We start from the raw sequence: 24,961 nt of genomic DNA, 5'->3' as shown, positions 1-24,961 counted from the left end.
AAGGAACACAACAACTAAACTCAGAGCAGGTGGTGATGGAAGGTGTTTAGGTGTAGAGAGACTGTATGTAAACTACGTAACATTGTGGTGTGAGCACTCATCCTTTTATTGTCGTGTTCAGAAAGTGCCAGTGTGTGGTGCACTCATGTTCCTCCATCTTTGGCTGGAAGGGATCATTCTGGCTTCCTGTTATGGTGTGGTGAAGACAGCAGAGATAAGGTGTTTATAGTCTGGGATCCTTAAATTCCTGTGTCTCTCGTGTGGAGACATCAGTTGCAAGTTTCATGGTCTGGTCCACTTGGCTCTCAGTTGCCAGTGACTGTGCATCAGTCCCTGTTCCAGAGTCATTCCCTGTTCCAGAGTCAGCAATGCAAGTTCTTCATGAAGGCTTTGCGGAATGCCACGTTGAAGGTCGTGTAGATGATGGGGTTGATGATGTAACCCAGCCAGGCGCAGACGCTATAGAGCGCCGGCGGGATGTAGCACCTCTGGCAGTGGACGTTCAGGATGTGAGTGATGAAAAATGGCAGCCAGCTGATGATGAAGACGCCTGCCAATCCGACACAGAGAGAGGAAAAGAGTCGTCAATGCACCTGTCCATTTGTCATTGCAACGCAGTGACTCGCGAAAGGGTTCCTACCCCACTCAGAGCTCCTCAACCATATGGCAACAGGGCTCCATTAATTACTTGCAGTTGCTACTTCTTTGATAAAATTTACATTACATTCATGGCACACAAGCTTATACATTTGGTATCATCGGTATAGAATACAATACTAGAACATAGCGATTCCATACAACTTAGCCTATTGTTCTAGATCATTGTAACACTATAGGACTCAGACTAATCTACTGGGAGTATGGTACACCATTCACAGCCAATTAGTCTAGATCATTACATTTCCATGCAGCTTGGCCTATTACTCTAGAACATTGTGGTCTGGTGGAATGCAGCCTATTGTTCTGGATTACAGCAAAACCCATAGAACTTGGACTGTTGATCTAAATTATTGTGCTACAATGCAACTTAACCTATGGTTCTAGATCATTGTGCCACAAGGCAACTTTGCCTATTTTCTAGATCATTTCAAGACAATGGAAGTTAGTCCACAGTTATAGAGTATGGAATTTAGCCTAAAGTCCAAGATCATTGCAAGATCCATGGAATCTATCCTGCTCTTCTAAATCATTGAGACACAACGGAACCTCATCTATTGTTCTAGATAGTTGTAACTACATAGAACCCGGTCTGTTGTTCTAGATAATTGTTATATGTTGCATGTTCTAGATCATTGTGGCACAACAGCACCTAATCAATTGTTCAAGACCACCGAGACTGTGGATCTTTGGCTAATGTTCTAGGTCATTGTGACTCGGTGGAACATAGTCTATTGTTCTAGTTTGTTCTAGACTCACCTAAGACAACTGCCAACATTTGTTGCTTTCTTCTCCTTCTGGTGGGACAGTTTGCTTTCGCTGCTGATTTGGCCATTGGCACCTGTTTCTTGTCCAACACCCTCTGCACCTCAAAAGCGCTTCGCCTGAAGAACCCTGCTTGGCCATCGCTCTCGGGGTCCGCAGATACCGCGATGGAGGAAGTTGGCCTTCCATTTACCAGCCATCAGGCAAGATCTGGAAGTCGTCGTGAGCTGGAAAGCCAGCGGAGTTCCTGTTGGCCTTGAGCTCTCGGGAGACCCCACAAAGCGGTTTCCCTCAGATTCTTCAGAGTAAGGGATTGCTTCTCGTACCAGTGTCTAGGATACCAAAAAGAAGAGAAAATAGGTGTTACCAACAGCCAATAGCACAGACCAGAGCACACACAAATCACAGGAGAGGACAAGGACGGGAATGACAAATGGCCCTTGTCTCCAAGTCACCATTTTGTACATGGGGTGTGGGCACAGAATCATACTGCACAGAAGGCCATTAAGCCCATTGAGCCTCTGCTGGCTCTTTGAAAGAGCTTTCTAATCAGTCCCACTCTTCCGCTCACTCTTTGCCCAACAGCCCAGCAAATTTTTATCCAATTCCCCTTTTGAAAGTTCCTACTGAATCTGCTTCCACCGCCCTTTCAGGCAGCGCCTTCCAGATCACAGCAACTCACTGTGTAAAAAGAAAAAAAAATTCTCCTCATCTCCCCCTCTTTCTTTTACTGATTCTCTTCGATCTGTGTCCCTCTGGTTACCAACCCTCCTGATACAGGAAACAGTTTCTCCTTATTTACTCTATCCAAACCCCTCATGATTTCGCCCACCTCGATTAAATCTCTCTCTGTACCTTCTCTGCTCTAAGGAGAACAATCCCAACTTCTCCAATCTCCCTATGGAAGTGAAAAGAATTGGGGTTCTGTGCGATGGGAATGGATCGATCTATTGACATTCTGCACAATAGGAGTGAAGGAGAAGGGGTTTGTTCCATTGGGATTGTGTGCAATGCGAATGAGTGGGAAATGGTTTGGGTCCATTGAGATTCCGTGCGATGGCAGCGAATGGGAAGAGAGTTGATCAATGACCTTTGGAATGATTGGTGACCTTAGTGACAAGTGGGAATTTCGGCCACTCAAATTGATCTGGGAATTTGTCAATCAGCTCCGAGGATTCTGATGTATCCAGGTGAGGCCTTACCAATTTATTTTTACTCACACTAGTGCTCCCGTTTGATTGGACCATTAAAGTGCAAAGTTTGACATCTGGGTGTGTGCACTTATTCTGAAACTAAATAAAACAAAAAAAAATGGAATTATCGACCCTAGCAACAGAGTAGGCACGAACATGGATACGAATACTTCATATTGGCCATAAAGAAAAGCCATTGTTTACAATTTGAATTGAGAGATTATCCATTTAATAGGGCAAAAATCCTTTCAAAATTACTGACTTAAGTATTACACTTTTTAAAAAAAATATTCGTTCATGGGATGTGGGCTTCGCCGGCTGGGTCAGCATTTGTTGCCCATCCCTAATTGCCCCTTGAGAAAGTGGGGGTGAGCTGCCTTCTTGAGCCATTGCAGTCCATGTGGTGTAGGTACACCCACATTGCTGTTAGGGAGGGAGCTCCAGGATTTTGACCCAGCGACAGTGAAGGAGCAGCCGATGTATTTCTAAGTCAGGATAGTGAGTGACTTGGTGAGGAACTTCCAGGTGGTGGTGTTCCCACCTATCTGCTACCCTTGTCCTTCTAGATGATCATGGTCATGGGTTTGGGAGGTACTATCTAAGGAGGCTTGGTGAGTTGCTGCAGTGCGTCTTGTAGATGGTACACTCTGCTGCCACTGTGCGTCGGTGGTGGAGGGAGTGAATGTTTCAGGTGGAATATAATTATGAGATATGCACAGTAATATTGCACAAGGAAATATCTCCCTGAAAAGCATATTTTTTAAATAATAAAGCAAGACACTGTCCCTTCCAAACACTCCCAGGACAGGTACAGCACGGGATTAGATACAGAGTAGAGCTCCCTCTACACTGTCCCCACCAAACACTCCCAGGACAACGTGAAGTTAGATGTACATTTCCCTCTATACCTGCCAATCTGCAGCCTCCTACAAAAGACCAACATCCTATACCTGTGATGACATCACTTCCTCAGTCATCCTGTATCCTCCCTTAAACGGCAGGTTGAAAGCAACTCTGCATCATTGGCAGCGTGTCTGGTACAAAATGGATCGAAGCAACTCTAACCCATGTCGAATTGAACCCGTGCAGCCTCTATACAAAGCAAACTTGTGCAGGATTTAATCGCGGAGTCTAGAGGTTAAAGGTCAGTCACTTACACCACGCCCACTACGCACATCCCCTCATCTTAATATTTGAGCTTGTTATTTACGCTTCTGACCTTTATGGGCGGTTGGGTTTCATGCTCCATGGCAACGCTAATCCTCTTAGCTGCCACGCGCTTCCTCCTCCATCTCAGCATGGCATAGATCTGGACATAAACCAATAGCATCATGATGAAGGGAACATAGAAGGACACAATAGAAGAATATAAAATAAAAGAAGGGTTCATGATGGCACAGATGGTCTCGTTCATTTTATCTGGAACAGGACAGAGCACATTCCTGGTCTCCATAATTGCAAAAACTCTCATTGAGTCACTGGAGAATATGTAACTAAAGGTTCACAAAGATGGCACCCGAATTACGAGCTTATAACTACCAGGCAAGACTGAAGAGGTTGGGGCTCTTTCCTCTAGAAAAGAGAAAGCTGAGGGGTGACCTGATAGAAGCATTTAAAACTATGAAAGAGTTTTGACAGGGTGAACCTAGAGAAATTGTTTCCACTTTTGGGGTGGGGGAGGGTAACGCGGGTGGGAGACCAGAACTGGACGGTGATCAAAATAAGATAGTCACTAGTGTTGTATGTGCTGGCATGCCACTGTAACGTAAAGGTGTTCAGAGAGTAAGAGTTAGAGTGGGACTGGAGAATAACACCACCCACGGTATGATGTATAAAGTCACATGGTAACAGACTGAGAGAACAGTCTGGAGAGAACACTCTGCAACCAGCCTGCATGGAGGTAGCAGCGCCATGTATGACAGTATCCTGAGATCTGTAAATAGATAAAGAGTTCATGTTTAAATCTACAATTCTCAAGGTCTCATCGTTGATACACCACCACACACCATAATACAACATGGGTTGGCAGAGGTGAGATACCAGCACTATCAGCGTAGTACAACAACTAGTAAATCCAGTGGGGAATTCGGGAGAAACTTCTTCACCTAGAGAGTGGGGAGAATGTGGAACTCACTCCCACAGGGAGTGGTTGATGTGAATAGTATCGATGTATTTAAGGGGGAAGTTAGATAAACACATGAAGGAGAAAAGAATAGAAGGAAATGGTGATGGGAGAGATAAAGAGGGGGTGGGCGGGTGCTCGTGTGGAGCATAAATTCTCCTAATCTTCTCCTCTGGTTCTTTTCCCGATTCGCTTCAATCTGTGGCCCTCTGGTTACCGGCCCTCCTGCCACTGGAAACACTTACTCCTTATTTACTCGGTGAAAACCTATCATGAATTTGCATGCCTCAATTAAATCTCCCCCTTAACCTTCTCTGCTTTGAGAAAAATTCCAGCTGCTCCGGTCTCTCCATATAACTGATGTTCCCTGCTGTGAGAATTCTCATGCCCCTCCCTCACCATAGAAGGAGACAAAAGAGGAATAAAAGGTGAAAGAAGGGTTCATGATGGGCACATCTTACCAGGGTGGTTTTTTAGCCCGAAGAGCAGTGGGCATGAGATGGCGAAGGACAGCACCCAGACCATGGTTATCATTAACGTGACTCTCCGCTTGGAGCTGCAGTGGGTATTGTAGAGCATTGGCATGGCAACCGCTGTGTAGCTGCAAGGGGTGGACAAGAAACAGGTTAGAGCTGTTGATGAACCGGACGGTCTTTAAAAAACTCCAAAATAGGTGGCGAGTGAAGCAGGGAAGTAAGTTCAATAGGCCAAGTGGCCTACTCCTGTAGCCATGGCAACCAAGGGAGGTTGAGGATGAGGATCCATTGATCCAATCGGAAAAAGGTACAGAATACTCCCAAGAACTAGCAAACAACCAGACAAATAGGAGCAGGAGGAGGCCATTCGGCCTCTCGAGCCTGCCTCACCCATTCATTAAGGTCATGGCTGATGTTCTACTTCAACTCCATTTTTCCACCCTCAGTGCCCAAAAATCTATCAATCTGAGTCCTGAGTATACCCAATGATGGAGCATCCATAGCTCCCTGGGGTAGAGAATTCCAAAGATTCACAACCCTCTGAGTGAAGAAATTTCTCCTCATCTCAGTCCAAAATGGCTGACCTCTTACCCTAAGACTGTGACCCCCCCACCCCACATTGTACCAGACTCCCCAGCCAGGGTAGGGGTTGGGTGGGGGGGGGAGGTTAACAGCCTCCTAGAATCGACGATGTTAAACTCCCAAAGAATTTTGTACATTTCAATGAGATCACCTGTCATTCTTCTAAACTCCAGAGAATATGGGGACATTCTACTCAATCTCCCCTCATAGGACATCCCTCTCATCCTAGGAATCAGTTTAGTTAAAGTTAGGGATGGGATTAGGGAATTAGGGATGGGGTTATGGAGTTAAGGTTAGGGGTAGGGAGTTAGGGATGGAGTTAGAGTTTGGGGTAGGGAGTTAGGGATGGGGTTGAGGAGTTAGGGATGAGGTAGGGAGTTAAGGATGGGGTTAGGGCTGGAGTTGGGAGTTAGGGATGGGGTTGGAGAGTTAGGGATGGAGTTATGGAGTGAGGATTGGGATAGGGAGTTAGGGAAGGGGTTAGGGTTGGGGTTGGGGTTAGGGGTAGGTCTAGGGGTTAGGAGTAGGGTTAAGGATCCAGAACTGTGCACAATATTCAGGTGTAGTCTCACCAAAGATCTATATAATTATTTTAAGACTTCTTTACTTTTATATGCCAATCCATTTGCAATAAAGGCAAACATGCCATTTACCTTTCGAGTTCCTTGCTGTACACATATGCCGACTTTCTGTGATTCGTGTACAGGGACACCCAGGTCCCTCTGCATCCCAATATTTCCCAGTTTCCCACCATTTCCAACGAGAATCACAAGCGGGACAGCTTCTCTCATGGGAGCGTCCCATCCTCTATCGAGCTGCAGGGAGGATGGGGGGGGGAACCTTGTCAATGCACATCGGGAGAACCTGGAGTCATGAAAGGTCCTCTCACTGGCCGTTGGGTCTCGCTGGTCCCACTCCTCCCAAAACTAGGGAGCCCAGGGAAAGTAATGGAGGAAGGAGGGAGGGTGGTGGGTAAAGGCCTGAGGAGGGAGGTGGGGTGGGGGGTGTTGGCGGTGAAGAAATTGTGGAAGAGTCTAGCTACCCTTGTGCAGCCCAGAGGGCACTCCACTGACATTGGCACACGTGTGTCATGTACCCCACTGGAACCCTGATGTGTATGAATTCAGATGGACACATAACAAATTATGAATTAGGAGCAGGAGTAGGTCACTCAGCCCCTTGAGCCTGTTCCACTATTCAATAAGATCATGGCTCACCTGATTGTAACCTCAACCCCACATTCCTGCCTAGCCCCGATAACCTTTCAACCCCTTGTTAACTAAGAATCTATCTAGCTCTGCCTTAGAAATATTCAAAGACTCTGCATCCACTGCCTTTTGAGGAAGAGAGTTCCAAAGACTCATGACCCTCTGAGAGAAAAAAAGTTCTCCTAATCTCTGTCTTAAATGAGCGACCTCTTATTTTTAAACAGCGACTCCTCGTTCTAGATTCTCCCACAAGAGGAAACATCCTCTCCACATCCACCCTGTCAAGACACCTCAGGATCTTAAGTGTTTCAATCAAGTCACCTCTTTCTCATCTAAATTCCAGTGGATACGAGCCTAACCTGTCTAACCTTTCCTCATAAGACAACCCACCCATTCCTGGTATTAGCCTGGTAAACATCCTCTGAACTGCTTCTAACGCATTGACACCTTTCCTTATATAAGGTGACCAATACTGTACACAGTACTCCAGATACAGTCTCACCAGTGTCCCATAGAACTGAAGCATAACCTCCCTACATTCAATTCCCCTCACAATAAATGATAACATTCTATTAGCCTTTCTAATTACTTGATGTACCTGCATATTAGCCTTTTGTGATTCATGCACTCGGACACCCAGATCCCTCTGCATCTCAGAGCTCTGCAATCTCTCACCATTTAGATAATATGCCTCTTTTTTATTCTTCCTGTCACTGCCCCACCACCCGGTGCCAAAAGGGCTGGAGAAGCAAGTCGTCCGCTACCATTTTAAGTCTGTTGCTATGCAATTTCCGCCAGGTGGAATGAAATTAAACCCCTTTTCCTGATCTTCTCAGGACTGCACAGCACCGAAGGAGGCTATTCTTCATCTATTCTGCATTTTCTACACTGCCAAAATCCGAGAGATTATAACTCTCAGGAAAGACTGAACAAGCTGGCGTTCTTTTCTCTAGAAATGAGAAAGCTGAGGGGTGACCTGATTAAGACGATGAAAGGGGTTTTTCAATAGAGTAGAGAAAGTCTTTCTATTTGTGTGGGGTGAGACCAGAACTAAGGGCTATCAATATTTGATTGTCACTAAAAGGTGAGATGGCGACATAGCATTAATGTCTGGACTATTAATCCAGAGGCCTAGGCTAATGCTCTGGGGGACAAGGGTTCAATTCCTACCACAGTGGCAGGTGGAATTTAAATTCAATTAATAAATCTAGAATTGAAAACTAGTCTCAGTAATGGTGACCATCAATTGTCATAAAAACCCTATTTGTTTCACTGATGTACTTTTGGGAAGGAAAGTGTGATAGAGTTGATTTTCTAGGCAGCTTTGCTTGGTGGAAACTTTGAACTTTATTTACAAGATGACAGCAGCAGTTACATGTGTGCATCTAACTCTATAACTAAAGAAGAATTCTCTCCTCGAGGGTCCCCATGCTGCTAACTCATTGGTCTTTACAGATCATGTGATCTTACAACACAGGAGTAATCTTAAAGCTACAGTCCTACGTTTATCAGAACTATAATTACAGCAGCCACCACGACCACCACCCCCACCCCCACCCCCACCCCAACAACCTTAAACTTTTCTCTACCTTTTGTATTTATCTCATGACAGCACAATATTTACACAGGTCATGAAATTACAAGTTCAGTCTTTAAGATGATTTCCTGATCTGTGTGGAATGTTGAAGCTCCACGACTTCCGATTCTTTTGCAGGAACCATATTCCCCGGAACCACATTAACATCAGGTACCTCATTAGGCACAGACAGTTCAGTGTCTTCCACTCCGACAGAGACATCAGGCATGTCTGTCCTTGGCTGAGCAACTTCAACAGGAACCAGAGGTTCAGCAATGGTGACAGGTGGAACATCATTTTCTTGGGATATCTCTCTTCCTCAATGATCCACATGCTTACGGGTGATCCAGCTCTCCACTTCCACACAGTACGACAATGCTCCGGTCACAGAGCTTACTTTACCAGCTAACCACTTCGGTCCTCCACTGACATTCCTTACATACACTGTTTCTCCAACAGTAAAACAGCAAATCAGGAGTCGCTTTTTGGTTTCCTTGACTTTTCTCCATCTTACCCTCCAAATTGGGATTGTTCTGTAGTGAAATAGGAAACGAGCAAGTTTAGTTTAGTCACCTGTTAACTTTTTCATTCTCGCCTTTTATTGTCTTTTCAGGATCTTCCTCCTTTTTGTCTTCTGCTTTCTACCACAGAGTATAGTCTTGGCCTTCATCTTGACTTCACTGTGGGCCAGACTTCTCTCTCAACTTGTCTTAGTTCAGTAATTGAGTTACCCATGACTTCATTATCTACTTGCATCTTGGAAAGTTCTATGACCTTTCCTTTCAAGGTCTCTTTAGCTTCATTCAGCTGATTCTTCAGCTCTTCTGTCTCCTCCTTGTATCCGTTGGCTTCCTTCAGGAACCTTGAACATTGCTGCATCTTCTGTGCCAAGTGGTTCTTCAGTTTGTTCAGAGTGATGTTAAATTCTCCCTGCTTCTCTTCATAATTTTCCAGAGGTACAAATTTTGACCTGAGGGATCCTTGTGGTGTGTGAGAGTCTTTCAACAGGGTTTTTCTTTTCTTTGTGAAACTCGCTCGCTTCAACTTGAACTCTGTAATTCAGCAGAGTTGCCTTCAGTTTCTTCTGCTGTTCTTCCATGTCGTTGTTTAAGACAGTCTTAATTTCTTCAGGTTGCTGAATAGCTACACAATCCATTTTCATCTAGTTGTGGTCCTTGGACTCTCCAGGCTCTTTCTGAAGGACCTTGCGTTGTTCCTTTTTCAACTCAGGAACTCTTCCTGCTTCCTTTTGAAATCTGACTGGCCAATCAAGATTAGTTTCCCTCAACCAATTTCGACTTAGAACATTTGGTCCTCTAACTTCTAATACCATCACTGGTAGTTGTACTGTTTGGTGTCTACAATAAGCAGGTAATCTGGTGATACCTGTTACCTGGATTTCTTCGCCTGTGTATGTTTTCAACTTGGTAGACGTTTGTTCCAAATTTAATTGTTGAGCACCTTTATTTAAATATCTGAAAGTTTGTTCTCCTACTACAGTGGTAGAAGCACCAGTGTCTACTTCCATTATTAAGAGTTTCCCATTTACCTGTAAAGTGACAGTGACTGGCTCTGCCTTCCCAACTTTCATGTTGAATAAGGATTAAAAGTCAGAATTGGTTGTTTCTGGCTCTTCCTCACTATATACTTCATTGGGCTTTGTTTGTTGCCCTGAAGCCTGTTTTAATGTCGCTTTGCAATATTTCAATATGTGTCCTCTCTTGTGACAAAAATAACACTCCACCTTTTTAAATTGCCACTCATGAGGAGTGTGATTGTTTCCACGTCGATAAAAATTAGTTTTCGAATTTGCTAACAAACTGGTTCCTCAATTTTCGGTTAGTGGGGGCTGTTTCCCGCTTCCTGGCGGAGTCATGGATTTTTGCGCCATTTTCAGTCGACCGTTCCCGCCCAACTAGGAAAATGGCGCCATTTTGTGCACCTTGAATTGCTTGTTGAATCCCTTCCAGTGCTTTCCATCGCAAGCACTATTTCTAACGCTTTCTTAAAATCAAGATCCACTTCCATCAGCAATCTTCGCTGAATAGCATCCTCTTGCACACCACAGACCAAAATGATCTCTGAGCTTATCATTCAGGCTTTCACCAAAATCACAATATTCCATTATTTGTTTTAATTTCGCCATGTAGGTAGTAATGGTCTCTCCCAGGGCTGTATTCAGTGAATTGAACGTGAACCTCTACATTATGACTGAGGGTTTGGGTTGAAAATGTTTCTTATTGTCACTAATTTACTGAGGGTCTTCAAATCAGGGGGCCATCAAGCTTCGAATTAAACTGTAGGTTTTGCTCCCACAAATACTCAGAAGAATCTCTCTCCTCTTTTCCTCCCCTGTGGTTAAAGCTACAGTCCTATGTTTATCAGAACTATAATTACAATAGAAAACCCTTTTATAGACTCACAGAGATGTGGTTGACTCTAACCCTAACACTGGCAGGCCACTCAGTTCAAGGGTGAAATTGACCTTGCCAGCGGATGCCCACATTCCTAAAAATAAATCCAATGGGGAATTCAGGAGATACTACTTTACCCAAAGATTGGGAAGAATGGGGAACTCGCATCCAGGGAATGGTTGAGGTGAATAGCATCGATGAATTTAAGGGGGATAGCAGGATAAACACATGAGGGAGAAAGAAATAGAAGGATATGGTGAATGGGGTGAGGTGAAGAGGGGGTGGGAGGGGGCTCGTTTGGAGGAGAAACACCGGCACGGAGCAGATGGGCCGAATGGCCTGCTTCCACACTGGCGAACACCACTGAAAGCCCTCCAGTTACCTGTTGATGCTGATGGCACACAGGCTGAAGATGCTGTCTGTGCACAACATCATGTCCAGTGTCACAAAGATGTCACAGTGAACCCAGCTGAAACACCACTTGCCAACCACCTTTAACCAGAGCAAAGTACAAACAACATCAGCAACAGTTCACAGCCAGGGTGGCATCCCTTCAAACAAACCCTTCCACAAGATCACAGAACACCTCTAGCCATCCGGACGTCTGTTCACTGACTGGAGCTCTACATCCAGCCTTAAATCCAGATAAAAGATCTGCATTCCTACAGTGCCTTACTCTTTGGTTCTGACCTGAAACGTTAACTTTGTTTCTCCCTCCACAGATGCTGGGTGTTTCCAGCATTTTCTGTTCTTATTTCGGATTTCCAGTGTCTTCAGTGTTTTGTTCTTCCACTGCTTTTGCGCACAAGACACCTAAGAGCAGTTCTTCTAAAATGCTTTTGTTAGTAGATCACTTTTGCAGGCGGTGTGGGAGGGGCTGGGGAGGCTGCCGATCCTACCCCACCCACTTTCAATTGTCACCCCCAAATAAGCTCATCAGAATTAATGGGAAGAATGGCTCCAAGGAATATGTTTATGGAAACTTAAGGTCACCCAAACTCCATTTTAGAATTCTTATTCCTGTTTTCAAATCTTTCCTTGTGCCCCCTCCCTGTCTCTGTAACTTTCTCCAGCCCCTACAACCTTTCCTATCTCTGGAACCTCCTCCAGTCCTTACAACCTTTCCCATCTCTGTAAACTTATCCAGTGCCTACAACCCTCCTTAACTCTGTAACCTCCTCTAGTCCCTTCAACCGTCCTTATCTCTGTAACCTCCTCCAGCCCCTACAACACTCCCTATCCCTGTAATCTCCTCCAGTCCCTACAATACTCCCTATCTCTGTAACTTCCTCCAGCCCACACAACCCTCCCTATGTCTGTAACCTTCCCTAGTCCCTAAAACCTTTCCTATCTCTGTAATCTCCTCCAGTCCCTGCAAACTTTCCTATCTCTGTAACCTCCTCCAATCCATACAACCCTCCTTATCTCTGTAACCTCCTCCAGCCCCTACAACCCTCCCTATCTCTGTAACCTCCTCCAGCCCCCACAACCTTCCCTATCTCTGTAACCTCCTCTAGTCCCTAAAACTTCCCTATCTCTGTAATGTCATCCAGCCCTCATAACCTTTCCTATCTCCTGTGAGGCACCTCGGAGACACTTCATTAAATCGAAGGTGCTGTAGAATCATAAGTTGTTGTTGAAATTATAAACTTTCTGCTGCTGTTTTGCTGTTGACAGATTTGCACTCATTGACATTTTCATTGAATAACACATTAATTCATGCCAGAGAAAAAGCCTAGACATTTTCATATTCTAAACATGAATATGCCAAGAGAACGTGTTGATTTGAAACATTTGAATATGTGTTATAACATCATCTTAACAATCATCTGTTGAGAAACTAACACTTATTCTGCACCTACATTAATCAAATTTGGAGAACATTGGCTTAACACTTGGGTCGTTTTATGCATTTGTCACTGATGTAGTGTCTTTGAAGAGCGGACCACAGGAGACTCAGGTACAGGTTATGATCGTTTATTCGAGCAATTGCAAGGAGGGCACAATCTCAATACAGCTTGAGACAGCACTCTGCTAAGCTACAAGTGTTCACCATATTTATACATTATTGGTCACATACAATAACATCCGCCAGATTCCGATCTTGTCAACATATATGTTTACATTGAAGAGCACACTTAATCTATGTTATTGCCATCCTCTGACTCCAGTATAACTCCCAGGACCTTGCTAGTGATTGCAAACACTGAGGGTGTACAAAGTTTGAGAATGTATAAGGTTCATTTGGTTTAATTGTTTAATTGTTCATTTACTGATTTGCGCTGGCTGCCTCTAGATTCTAATTTAAGTAATTAATTCCCTTATAATGAATCGTCCTTTACCATAAATTCTCATTTACTTTCTTCCCCTTAAAAGTCACTGAGGTCCATAGAGATATTACATCTCCATTGAAAAGAATATAAAAGGCGAAAATAGTAATTCGGGTAATTTCAAAATAAGAACGTTCCAAGAGATTAAACGCTTGTGGACAGTCTAGATAATATGAAGTATAAATTAGTTTGACAAGCGCTGCAGCAAAGAATATTACAGTAATTCTCATTTCCTATAAAACTAATTTTGCTCCAGGTTTAATTGTGTGAAAATAGTGCGATTAGATATCTAGCGGAGACATTATACAAAATTAATTATCTAGCAGTTGGATGATAATGAATGAATATTTTATCATTTGTGCACTGAATAGCTTCATTGCGCCGGCTGATCTCATGTTTGATTTTTCTTTATTTGAAGTAGTAATGAAAGCAATTGAGAGATGGGATTGCGAGATTCGCTCTTTGGAGGATCACAACACTCAGAAGCGTGCCCGACGGCAGCAATATTATCCCCCATCCATGACGATCATTCAGCGGCTGAGGGTTGGCCGCGACAATGTAGGAAAGGTTTTTGCTAAGGTGGATAAGCCTTCGGTGCAAGTGAAGCGTCACCAGCAGGGGGCGAGGTGAGGAAGAGCGACTTTTAATCACACAGCGAGTTGTTGTGATCTGGAAGGCGCTGCCTGAAATGGCGGTGGAAGCAGATTCAACAGGAACTTTCAAAAGGGGGGAATTGGATAAATACTGGAAGGGGAGAAATTTTCAGGACGACGGGGGAAAGAGCAGCGGGGGACGGGGGGAGACTGGGGACTAATTGGATTGATCTTTCAAAAAGCTGCAGCAGACTCAATTTTTCTTAATCTTTTCGTGGGATGTGGGCATCGCTGGCAAGGCCAGCATTTGTTGCCCATCCCTAATTGCCCCTGAACTGAGTGGCTTGCTCGGCCATTTCAGAGGGCAATTAAAAGTAAACCATATCGCTGTGGACCTGGAGTGACATGTAGGCCAGACCAGGTAAGGACGGCAGATTTCCTTCCCTAAAGGGCATTAGTGAACTAGTTGGGTTTTTATGACAATCGATGATAATTTCATGGTCACCATGACTGAGACTGGCTTTCAGTTCCTGATTTATTAATTGAATTTAAATTCTACCAACTGCCTTGTAGGGATTGGAACCCATGTCCCCAGAGTGTTAGACTGGGCCTTCAGATTACTAGTCCAGTGACATTGCTACTACGCCACTGTCTCTCCATTTGAATGGCCAAATGGTCTCCTTCTGTGCTGGACCATTCCATGATGAATAGTGAAACAGGCTCAATAGACTGAATGGCCTGCTCCTGTCCCTATTGTGCGCAGTTTTTGTCTCCTTACCTAAGAAAGGGTATACTTGCCATAGAGGGAGAGCAATGAATGTTCACTAGACTGATTCCTGGGGTGGCAGGATTGTCATATGAGGAGAGATTGGGCTGACTAGGCCTGTATTCACTGGAGTTCAGAAGAATGAGAGGGGATCTCATTGAAACATATAACATTCTGACAGGGCTGGACAGACTGGATGCAGGGATGATATTTCCTCTGGCTGGTGGGGTGGTGTAGAACAAGGGGTCATAGTCTCAGGATGTGGGGTCGGCCATTTAGGGCTGAGATGAGGAGAAACTTCTTCACTCAGAGGGTGGTGAACCTGTGGAATTCTCTACCACAGAGAAGTCACTGAGTATATTTAACAAGGAAATAGATGGATTTCTAGACTCTAAAGGCACCAAGGGGTATGGGGAGAGCACGGGAGTGTGGCGTTGAGATAGAGGATCAGCAATGATCATACTGAATGGCGGAACAGACTCAAAGAGCCAAATTACCTAATCCTGCTCCTATTTCCTATAGCCAGGATTTTATGGCCCCACCGCGGCGTGTCTCTCCCCCAGCGGATGCGGCAAGCCATTTAAATCTCCATTTAGTTCGGCGGGACCGTAATATCCCGATGGGCAGGAGGGGCCATAAAATCCTGGCCTATGTTTCTATATGGTCAAGTTCAGTCTTGTGTTGTTCACCAATCACCTGGTATCGAAATGGATGACTGGAAGAGAGACCTTGTTCTGGCTGTGACTGATGCGCAAGTGACTGGCTCCAGGAAGGGAAGTGGGAAAAGGACTTAGGACCTCTTTGGCGGTGGGTGGGATCGCTGAGGTGCGATGTTGGTAGCTGCGAGGCCCAACGCCCTTCGCGGCCCTCCCACCTATCGATACATGGGACCGAACTAACGGTTTTACCTCTAGATAGATGACCCAGGGCATCACCAGAGTGGCCACCAGTAGGTCTGCCACAGCCAGGCTGACGATGAGGTAGTTGGTGGTGGTCTGCAGTGCCCTCTCCCTGGACACTGCCATGCACACCAGCACATTGCCAAACACCACCACGAATATCAGGAGGCTGAGCAATGCTGAGTAGTAATTGTAGCGATGCCTCCACTGCTCACCGGCCCTGTTGCTCCAGGGCCCCAGCTCCCTCATCTGCGAGTCATTCAGGGCAGCCATGTTTGGAGCAGCCATTGGCCGCGACCTCTGAACTCCAACCTCCTCAGTAGCCTGCAGAGGAAAGAAGGCAAAAAATTTAACTTCAACCAAGTGGGAAAATGGTGCAACAATACCGGCAATCCAGGCACCAAGGGTAAAAAGGAAGCAATAGCAGCAACAACAACTTATATTTATCTAGCGCCTTTAGCATGGCAAAGTGTCCCAAGGTGCTTCATAGGAGCATTATTACATTTGACACCGAGCCACATAAGGAGATATTGTGGCCAATAACTCGGTCAAAGATGTCAGTTTTTAAGGGGTATCTTAAAGGAGGAGAGAGAGGGAGAGAGTCAGAGAGGTTTAGCGAGGGAATTCCAGAGCTTAGGGCCTCAGGCAGCTGAAGGCACGGCCGCCAATGGTAGAACGATGGGAATCGGGTTGTGCTCAAGAGGGCAGGATTGAGGAATGCAGGGAGGGTTAAATCAGATGATCTGATCATTAACCACCTTGAAGTTGGCGGGATCTTGCTGTGCTCAATTTGGCTCCCGCCTTTGGTACTTCTGTCATTTATTGTAAAAGGCTTTGGGACATGGGCAGGTCCAAAATGCGAACAATAGTTCTCTAAAGTGTTCATATAAACACCCCTTAAATGGTGCCTCTTAATCCAATCTAGTTGGCTTTATCCAACAGCAAAGATTATGGTCGGGGAAGTTGTCATCTCCGGATGTTCAACTGTAACTTAATCCGATTCCATTAAAACTGCCTCATCAAGACATTTATTAAATCAATAAAACCTCTTGTATGTCAAGCATTGTGCACAGACCATTTATAAGCATTAATCAGTTCACATGAGGGATGTGTGTTCACAATAACCTGAGAAGATAATTATATGAAATCTATCAGCCATGATATGAACTGAACAATTGCGGTCCCCAAACTATTGTTAACTCATTCATTGTATGTCGACTGGTCTACACACAGAATTAAATTACTCAATAGATAATGATCTGCGGAGGTAGGATTATGCTCAGGGACAAAAACCCACCAGTTTGCTATGCCCCCTGCCCTCTCTCTCTTTAGACTCTTTCCCTACATAAATCCGCCTCATCCTCTCTACTTACCTCTTTGAAGACTACCCAATCCTCTCCTCTCTTCCTGCTATGTGGATCTCCAATCCCAATGTAAACCACACGGGCCAATCTCACCGGGTATCAACCAGCCAATCCTGTCCCTCAGGCCAACTCTCGGGTACCCTCTTCTCTCTTCCGAGGTTAAAAGCAGGGGAGGGAGGAAATGCATGAGGAAGGAACGAGGGAGAATGGGAGGGAAGTAAGGATGGAGGAATGGGAGGAATAAATTGGGGAAATTAGTTGGAAGGGAGGAAGGAAGGGAGGGAGGGAGGAAAAAATATGAGGGAAGGAAAGAATAAACCACTGGATTCCATCCGACCCTTTCTCCCCTGTATAACCCACTGGATTCTACCCTGACCCTTTCCCCTCTGTAAAAACCACTGGGTTCCACCCTGACCCCCTCTCCTCTGCATAACCCACTGGATTCCACCCTGACATTCTCCCCTCTGTAAAAACAACTGGATCCCATCCTGACCCACTCTCCTCTCTATAACCAACTGGATTTGCCCTGACCCTCTCTCTTCTGTAAAACCCACTGGATTCCACCCGATCCTCTCACCTCTGCATAATCAACTGGAATCCATCCTGACCCTCTCTCCTCTGCATAACCTACTGGAATCCATCCTGACCCTCTCTCCTCTGCATAACCCATTGGATTTCATCCTGACACTCTCTCCACTGTATAAACAGGGAGAGTGAGTCAGAAAGAATGGGATACCAGGGGGATGGGAGAGAAGGAGAGAGACCAGGAAAAATGGGAGAATGGGAGAGATAGAGACAGAGTTGGGATTCAAACCCTCAATTTTCCAAAGGCAGGGGTGGAAGACAGCGAAGGGAGGGGTGGGGGGTTGGGGGAAGGTGGGGGGAAGAGAGAAAGAGAGGTTGGGAGACAGAGAGGGGAAGAGAGAGAAGGAGAGAGGCAGAGGGAAGGGGATTGGGGGGTGAGAGGGGAGAAAGAGAGAGATTGAGGTACAGAGGAAGAACAGATTAGAGGAGAAGGAGGGAGAGAGAGAGAGAGAGGGAGAAAGGGTAATGATGAATGGGGATGGAAGAAAATGAAAGGGAGAGAGAGAGCGGGAGGCAGGGTGGGTGGTAGAGGGACAGAAGGAGAGGGAGACCAGAGGAAATGAGAGCGCGAGAGTGAAGGAGAGAGAAACATTTTTAAAAATTCATTCATGGGATTTGGGCTTTGCTGGCTGGGCCAGCATTTATTGCCCACACCTAATTGCCCTTGAGAAGGTGATGGTGAGCTGCCTTCTTGAACCGCTGCAGTCCCTGTGGTGCAGGTACATCCACAATGTTGTTAGGGAGGCTGATATAGTTCCAAGTCAGGATGGTGAGTGACTTGGAGGGGAACTTCCAGCTGGTGGTGTTCCCATCTATCTGCTGCCCTTGTCCTTCTAGATGGTAGTGGTTGTAGGTTTGGAAGGTGCTGTCAAAGGAGCCTTGGTGAATACCTGCAGTGCATCTTGTAGATGGTACACACTGCAGCGACTGTGTGTTGGTGGTGGAGGAAGTGAATGTTTGTGGATGGGTTGCCAATAAAGCGGGCTGCTTTGTCCTGGATGGTGTCCAGCTTCTGAGTGTTGAGGGAGCTGCACTCATCCAGGCAAGTGGAGAGTATTCCATCGTACTCCTGACTTGTGCCTTGTAGATGATGGACAGGCTTTGGAGAGTCAGGGGGTGGGTTACTCATCGCAGGATTCCTAGCCTTTGACCTGCTCTTGTAGCCACAGTATTTATATAGCTCATCCAGGTGTTAGTAAGGAGGACTTAGGGTCGACAGGGCTGAGATTTCTGTTGTCATTTCTGGTGCCTATGTCAATGCCGGATGGCCCATCCAGTTTCATTCCTTTGTCGAGACTTTGTAGCGGTTTTGAGTGGCAACTCAGCCATTTCAGAGGGAATTTAGGAGTCAACCACATTGTTGTGGGTCTGGGGGTCACATGTAGGCCAGACCAGGTAAGGATGACATAATTCCCTCCCTAAAGGGGCATTAGTGAACCAGATGGGTTTTTACAACTATCGGCAATGGTTTCATGGTTATCGTAAGACTTTTAATTCCAGATTTTTAATAAATTCCAATTCCACCATCTGAACCCATTACCATTCAAACCCGGGCCCTCAGAGCATTACCCTGGGTCTCTGGATGACTAGTCAGGTGACAATACCACTACGCCATCGCCTCCCCTAACTGGGGAGTGGGACACCAGGAGGGAAGGAGAAAGAGACCGGAGAGAATGGGACAGCAGGAGAAAAGGAGAGAGAGACCACGGAGAATGGGAGAGCGGGAGGGAATGAAAGAGAGACCGGGGGGAGTGGGGGAGCGGGAGAGAAGGAGAGAGAGAGACCAGAGAGAACGGGAGAGCGGGAGAGGAGAGAGAGACCGTGGGGAGTGGGAGAGCGGGAGGGAAGGAGAGGGAGACCGGTGTAGTGGGACACCGGGAGGGAAGGAGAGGGAGACTGGGAGGGAAGGAGAGAGAGACCAGGGGAACGGGAGAGCAGAAAGAAAGGGAGGGAGAACAGGGTGTGGGAGAGCGGGAGAGGAGAGAAAGAGAGACCGGTGAGAATGGGAGAGAGGGTGGGAAGGAGAGGGAGACTGGGGGAGTGGGAACGTGGGAGAGAAGGAGAGGGAGACCGGCGGGGGGTAGTGGGAAAGTGGGAGGGAAGGAGAGAGAGAGCAGGAGGAATGGGAGAGCGGGAGAGGAGGAGAGGGAAAATGGAAGAGCGGGAGAGGGAGGTGGATATGACAGAGAACCAGGATAAAACAGTGACAAAAACAAGTAAACATGCCAGTTAGAGACTGTGGAGGGTGCACAATCCAGTGTGTGAGCAGAAAGAAATGAATCATAAAATCTTACAACACAGGAAGAGGCCATTCAGCCCATTGTGCCTGTGCTGGCTCTCTGAAAGATCTATCCAATTAGTCCCACTTCCCCCAGGTCGCTCTTTCCCCCATAGCCCTGCAAACATTTCCCCTTCAAGTATTTATTCAATTCCCCTTTTGAAAGTTCCTGTTGAATCTGCTTCCACTGCCCTTTCAGGCAGCACCTCCCAGATCACAACAACTCGCTGTGTAAAAAAAAAAAATCCCCTCATCTCCCCCTCTGGTTCTTTTCCCGATTCTCTTCAATCTGTCTCCCTCTGTTCACTGACCCTCCTGCCGCTGGAAACAGTTTCTCCTTGTTTACTCCAGTGAAAACCCTGATGGTCGTAGGGAAGGTGTCACGATATCAATGCCCAACCATTTACAGCTCAAATAGCTGACTGTGAAGGTGCCAGGCTTTACCAGGTGTGGCAGGAGGGCACCAGCAGCCATTTCCCGGCTCCGTACTGATTTCCCCGGAACTGTCCCATGTCCCCCGCGAGGGAGGCAGTGCGGCACCTTCGAGAGGGAGTGGGTTACCACAGGGTGGTACAAATACGTTTTGACAGGACTTAACCCAACCAGTTTGGATACAGAAAGAAAGCTTGGCAGAAATTTTGCTCCCGTTCACCAAATTATGCAGAACTAAAGGAGACCATTCAGCCCATCGAGTCTGTGCCAGCACTTCTGACGAGCGATCAGGTTAGTCCCACTTCCACCACACCCATCCCTAACTCTTTCCTTTAACTGCTATTCGACCACTCCCTATGGGAGCGAGTTCCACGTTCTCCCCACTCTCTGGGTAAATTCTCCTGAATTCCCCATTAGATTTATTAATGACTATCTTATATTGATAACCACTAACCACCCCGACCCCCACCGCCCAGTTCTGATTTCCTCCACATCTTCTCTACGTCCATCCACTCAAAACCCTTTCATCATTTTAAGGACCTCGACCAGGTCACCCCCTCAGCCTTCTCTTTTCTGGAGAAAAGAGCCCCAGCCTGTTCAGTCTTTCCTGATGGTTATAATCTCTCAGATCTGGAATCGTCCTTGTAAATCTTATTTGTTTTGCATCTTCTCCGGTGCCTCTATATCCTTTTTTATAATACGGAGGCCAGAACTGTGCACAGTGCTCCCATCGCTTGATACAGGGCAGAACAAAACCTCTGTTTTTCAATGCTCACCCTCTAGAAATGAAACCAAGTGCTTATTGCTCTTCTAAAAGTCTCTATCAACCTGCATCACCAACTTTTTGCCACTGGTGTTTCGTTCCTGTTTGCTCGCCTTGATAATTTGGTGTTGAAAATTGGGTAGCACATTCACTTCTGCTCCGTCCCGAGACCGAGTACCTCCTTGTGAGTCTCCTTCTGTTCTTCCTTCCCTGCAGCATCCACAGAGCGGAGAGTCTCACTCCGGCAGAGAGAGAGACGTTCTCGATCATTCAGGGCTGCACTGGTGCTGCCTGTACCAAACTCTCAGCACAGCCTGTCTCTCTCTTACACACACACACACAAACACAAACACACACACACACACACATGCACCATCAGAGACCTGCTCTCCTCAACATCATCCCTCTCCCTGACAGCTTGATGTTCTCTCCAAATAAGCCAGACACCCAATCGGATTACAACTCAACAGACCAGAAATTAATTCCCCCAGCTAACCATTGCAGTCCTGGGGAGGGGTTTAAGAGTTGAGGGATCCCGCCTGTGGGATCCATCACTCGCCTCTTAGCAGCAGGTAAGGGTTTAATGAGAAATCGAAGTACAGCCAGAATTAAACATTTAGCAAGGAGAGAGAATATTAAATTTACTAAGTGTCTGTCGACTACCACTGGGTCTCACCGTGTTTCACCTTACCATTTATCTGTTTAATCCATTGGTTTCCTGCAACGAAGGGACGCCAACAAATTTATGATATTTATAGCACAGGAGGAGGCCATTCGGCCCATCGTGCCTGTGTTGGCTATTTGAATGATCTACCCAATTAGTCCAACTGTCCCCCCTGCTCTTCCCTCCACAGCCCTGCAAGTATTTTCCCCTTCAAGCAGATGAAGTAATTAGTTACAGCTTAGCTAATCTTAGGCAGGTAATTAGCAAGTGGGACAACTTTTAGACACAGTGATCCCGGACGAAAGCAGAAATACTCACCTCTCACTCCTAGAGCCATAGAAGGTGTTGCATTTCTCTAGTGCCTTTCACTGCTTAAGGACGTCCCAAAGAACATCACAACCAATCATATTACTTCCTGAAATGTTGTCCCTGTTGTAATGGGACACCATTTTATGCACAGCAAGCTTTCACAATGAGTAACGTGATAATGACCTAGATCATCGGTTGAGGGATAACTATTGGGCCCAGGACACTGGGGAGAACTTCCCCCTGCTCTTCTACCAAATAGTGGCCCTGGGATCTTTTATATCCACCAGAGAAAGCAAACGAAGCGATGCTTTAACGTCTCACCTGGAAAACGACTCCAGCAGTGCAGCACTCCCTCAGTGTTCACCCTCCAACAGTGCAGCACTCCCTCAGTACTGACCCTCTGACAGTGTAGCGCACCTTCATTACTGAATCTCCAACAGTGCAGCTCTTCATCAGTACTGACCCTCTGACAGTGCAGCGCTCCCTCAGTACTGACACTCTGTCAGTGCAGCGGCCCTCATTACTGACTCTTCAACAGTGCAGCTCTCCCTCACTTCTGCATCTCTGATAGTGCAGCGTTCCCTCAGTGCTGACTCTCCAACAGTGCAGCGCTCCCTCAGTACAGACCCTCCCTCAGTTAGGAGAAATGGATTTTGATTCATGGGCCACTAGCACCAACAATGGGGAAAGAGGGAACCATAGCATTGGGGTGGCCTTCACTTGAACCACACTGGGATCAGTCCCCAGGTGAATCACATAGATAGGGCTGTAGAGTGGGCTCTAAACTAAATAGTGGAGGAGGGGGCAGGTTTGGGATGAAGGGAAAGTTAGAAAGTTGACGGGAAAGGACAAGGCAATAGTGCAGGCTAGCAATATGGGTAATGATAACCAGAGTGTGATAGGAAGGAACAGAATGTACAAATATAAGAGTGCAACAGCAAGCAGGGTCACAGTAGGGACAACTGACAGAAAGACAGATTTAAAAGCTCTTTATCTGAATGCTTCAGCATTTGTAACAAGATGTATGAATTGATGGAACAATTAGAAATAAAGGTGTATGATATCACAGCCAATACAGGGATGTGTTTGCAACATTATTAAGGCAGGGGGCTGAATATTCAGGAGTATTTGACATTTCTGAAGGATAGAACAAAATGAAAAAGTCACGGTTTAGGTATGGTAATAAAGGCTGAAATCAGTACAGTCATGAGAAATTATTTTGGCTCAGAAGATGAAGATGTGGAATCAGCTTGTTTGGAGATAATACAAGTAAGGGTAAGAAGCCACTGTTAGGAGTATTTTATATGTCACCGAACAGTTGTGATGTGGTAGGATTGATAATAACAGAAAAAAATGGGTACTTGTGAGAAAAGTCCTTCAATAATCGTAAGTGTAATTTGCTTATAAATTGGACAAAGCGAATTGGCAGAGGATGAGTTCATTGAATATATTCTAGAACTAATGAGGAAACAGGCAAGTTAATCTGTAATGAGGCAGGATTAGGAATGATTTCATAGTGAAACATCATCTAGTCAAGAGTGATCGTAACATGAAAGAATGTTACATTCAATTTAACGATGAGAAACCTGGGCCTGAAACTGGGTCTTAAAGTTAAATAAAGGCAACTACAAAGATCTGAACTCAGAGGTTGGCTGCAGTGGACCGGAAAAATAGGTTGAAAGATAAGGCTGTAGATAGGAAGTGGCAGATATTTAATTCACAACTCTGAACAACAATGTATTCCATTGACAAAGAATGACTCTATGAGAAGGATGCACAATCCATAGTTAACTAAGAAACTTAAGTATGCCCATGGGGGAGGTGCCAGAGGACTGGAGAACAGCTAATGTGGTTCTGCTATTTAAGAAGGGTTGTAGAGATAAGCTAGGGAACTACAGGCTAGTGAATCTCATGTCAGTGGTCGGGAAAATATTGGAGAAAGTTCTGGAGGAGAGTGCTTATCTCCACGTGGAGGGGCAAGGTTTGATCAGGGATAGTCAGCATGGCTTTGTCAGAGGGAGGTCATGGCGAACATATTTGATTGAATTTTTTGAGGAGGTGACCAGGTGTGTCGATGAGGGTAGCGCAGTTGATGTAGTTTATATGGATTTCAGCAAAGCCTTTGACAAGGTCCCATGTGGGAGACTTATAAAGAAGGCAAATGCACATGGGATAAAGGGTAATCTGATAAGGTGGATTCAAAATTGGCTTAGTTGTAGGAGACAGAGGGTGATGACAGAAGGATGCTTTAGTGACTGGAAGCCAGTGTCCAGTGGCATACCACAGGGATCTGTGCTGTGTCCCCTATTATTCATCATTTATATAAATGACATAGATGACTATGTAGGGACTAGGTTTAGTAAGTTTGTGGATGACACATAGATTGGCCAGGTGGTTAACAGTGAGGTTGAGTGTCTTGGACTACAGGAAGATATAGACGGGATGGTCAAATGGGCAGATAAGTGGCAGATGGAATTTAACCCTGAAAAGTGAGAGGTGATACACTTTGGAAGGAGTAATTTCACAAAGAAGTATTCAATGAACTGCATGACACTAGGAAGTTCTGAGGAACAAAGGGACCTCGACGTGTCCATAGATCTCTGAAGGCACAGGGCCGTGTTAGTGGGGTGGTGAAAAAGACATATGGGATGCTTGCCTTTATCAATCGAAGCATAGATTACAAAAGTAGGGAGGTGATGTTGGAGTTGTATAGAACCTTGGTGAGGCCACAGCTGGAGTACTGTGTGCAGTTCTGGTCGCCACATTATAGGAAGGATGTGATTGCACTGGATGGGGTGCAGAGGATATTCACCAGGATGTTGCCTGGGATGAAACATTTAAGTTATGAAGAGATGAAGATAGACTTGGGTTGTTTTTGTTGGACCAGAGAAGACTGAAGGGCGACTTGATTGAGTGTACAAGATTATGAGGGGCATGGACAGGGTGGATAGGGAGCAGCTGTTCCCCTTAGTTGGAGGGTCAGTC

The 24,961-nt window shown here is 45.8% G+C and overlaps 1 protein-coding gene and 1 pseudogene across 1 annotated transcript in view; both read right to left on the bottom strand.

Annotated features, from left to right (window-relative positions):
• Positions 1 to 362: 362 nt before the first annotated feature.
• On the bottom strand, positions 363 to 15,831 carry LOC121270219 (annotated as a pseudogene).
• A 34-nt stretch (positions 15,832 to 15,865) lies between these two features.
• The window catches only part of LOC121270220 (gastrula zinc finger protein XlCGF8.2DB-like), a 45,729-nt gene continuing 36,633 nt past the window's right edge, over positions 15,866 to 24,961 (bottom strand). The window contains exon 4 of the mRNA XM_041175535.1: positions 15,866 to 15,905. The gene's annotated coding sequence lies outside the window, so the exon portion shown is untranslated. The remainder of the gene's footprint in view (positions 15,906 to 24,961) is intronic.

Source organism: Carcharodon carcharias, chromosome 27 (assembly GCF_017639515.1).
Source record: "Carcharodon carcharias isolate sCarCar2 chromosome 27, sCarCar2.pri, whole genome shotgun sequence".
Lineage (NCBI taxonomy): Eukaryota > Metazoa > Chordata > Chondrichthyes > Lamniformes > Lamnidae > Carcharodon > Carcharodon carcharias.
Note: the sequence above shows the minus strand (reverse complement) of the source record. Positions and strands in the feature narration are given on the sequence as shown.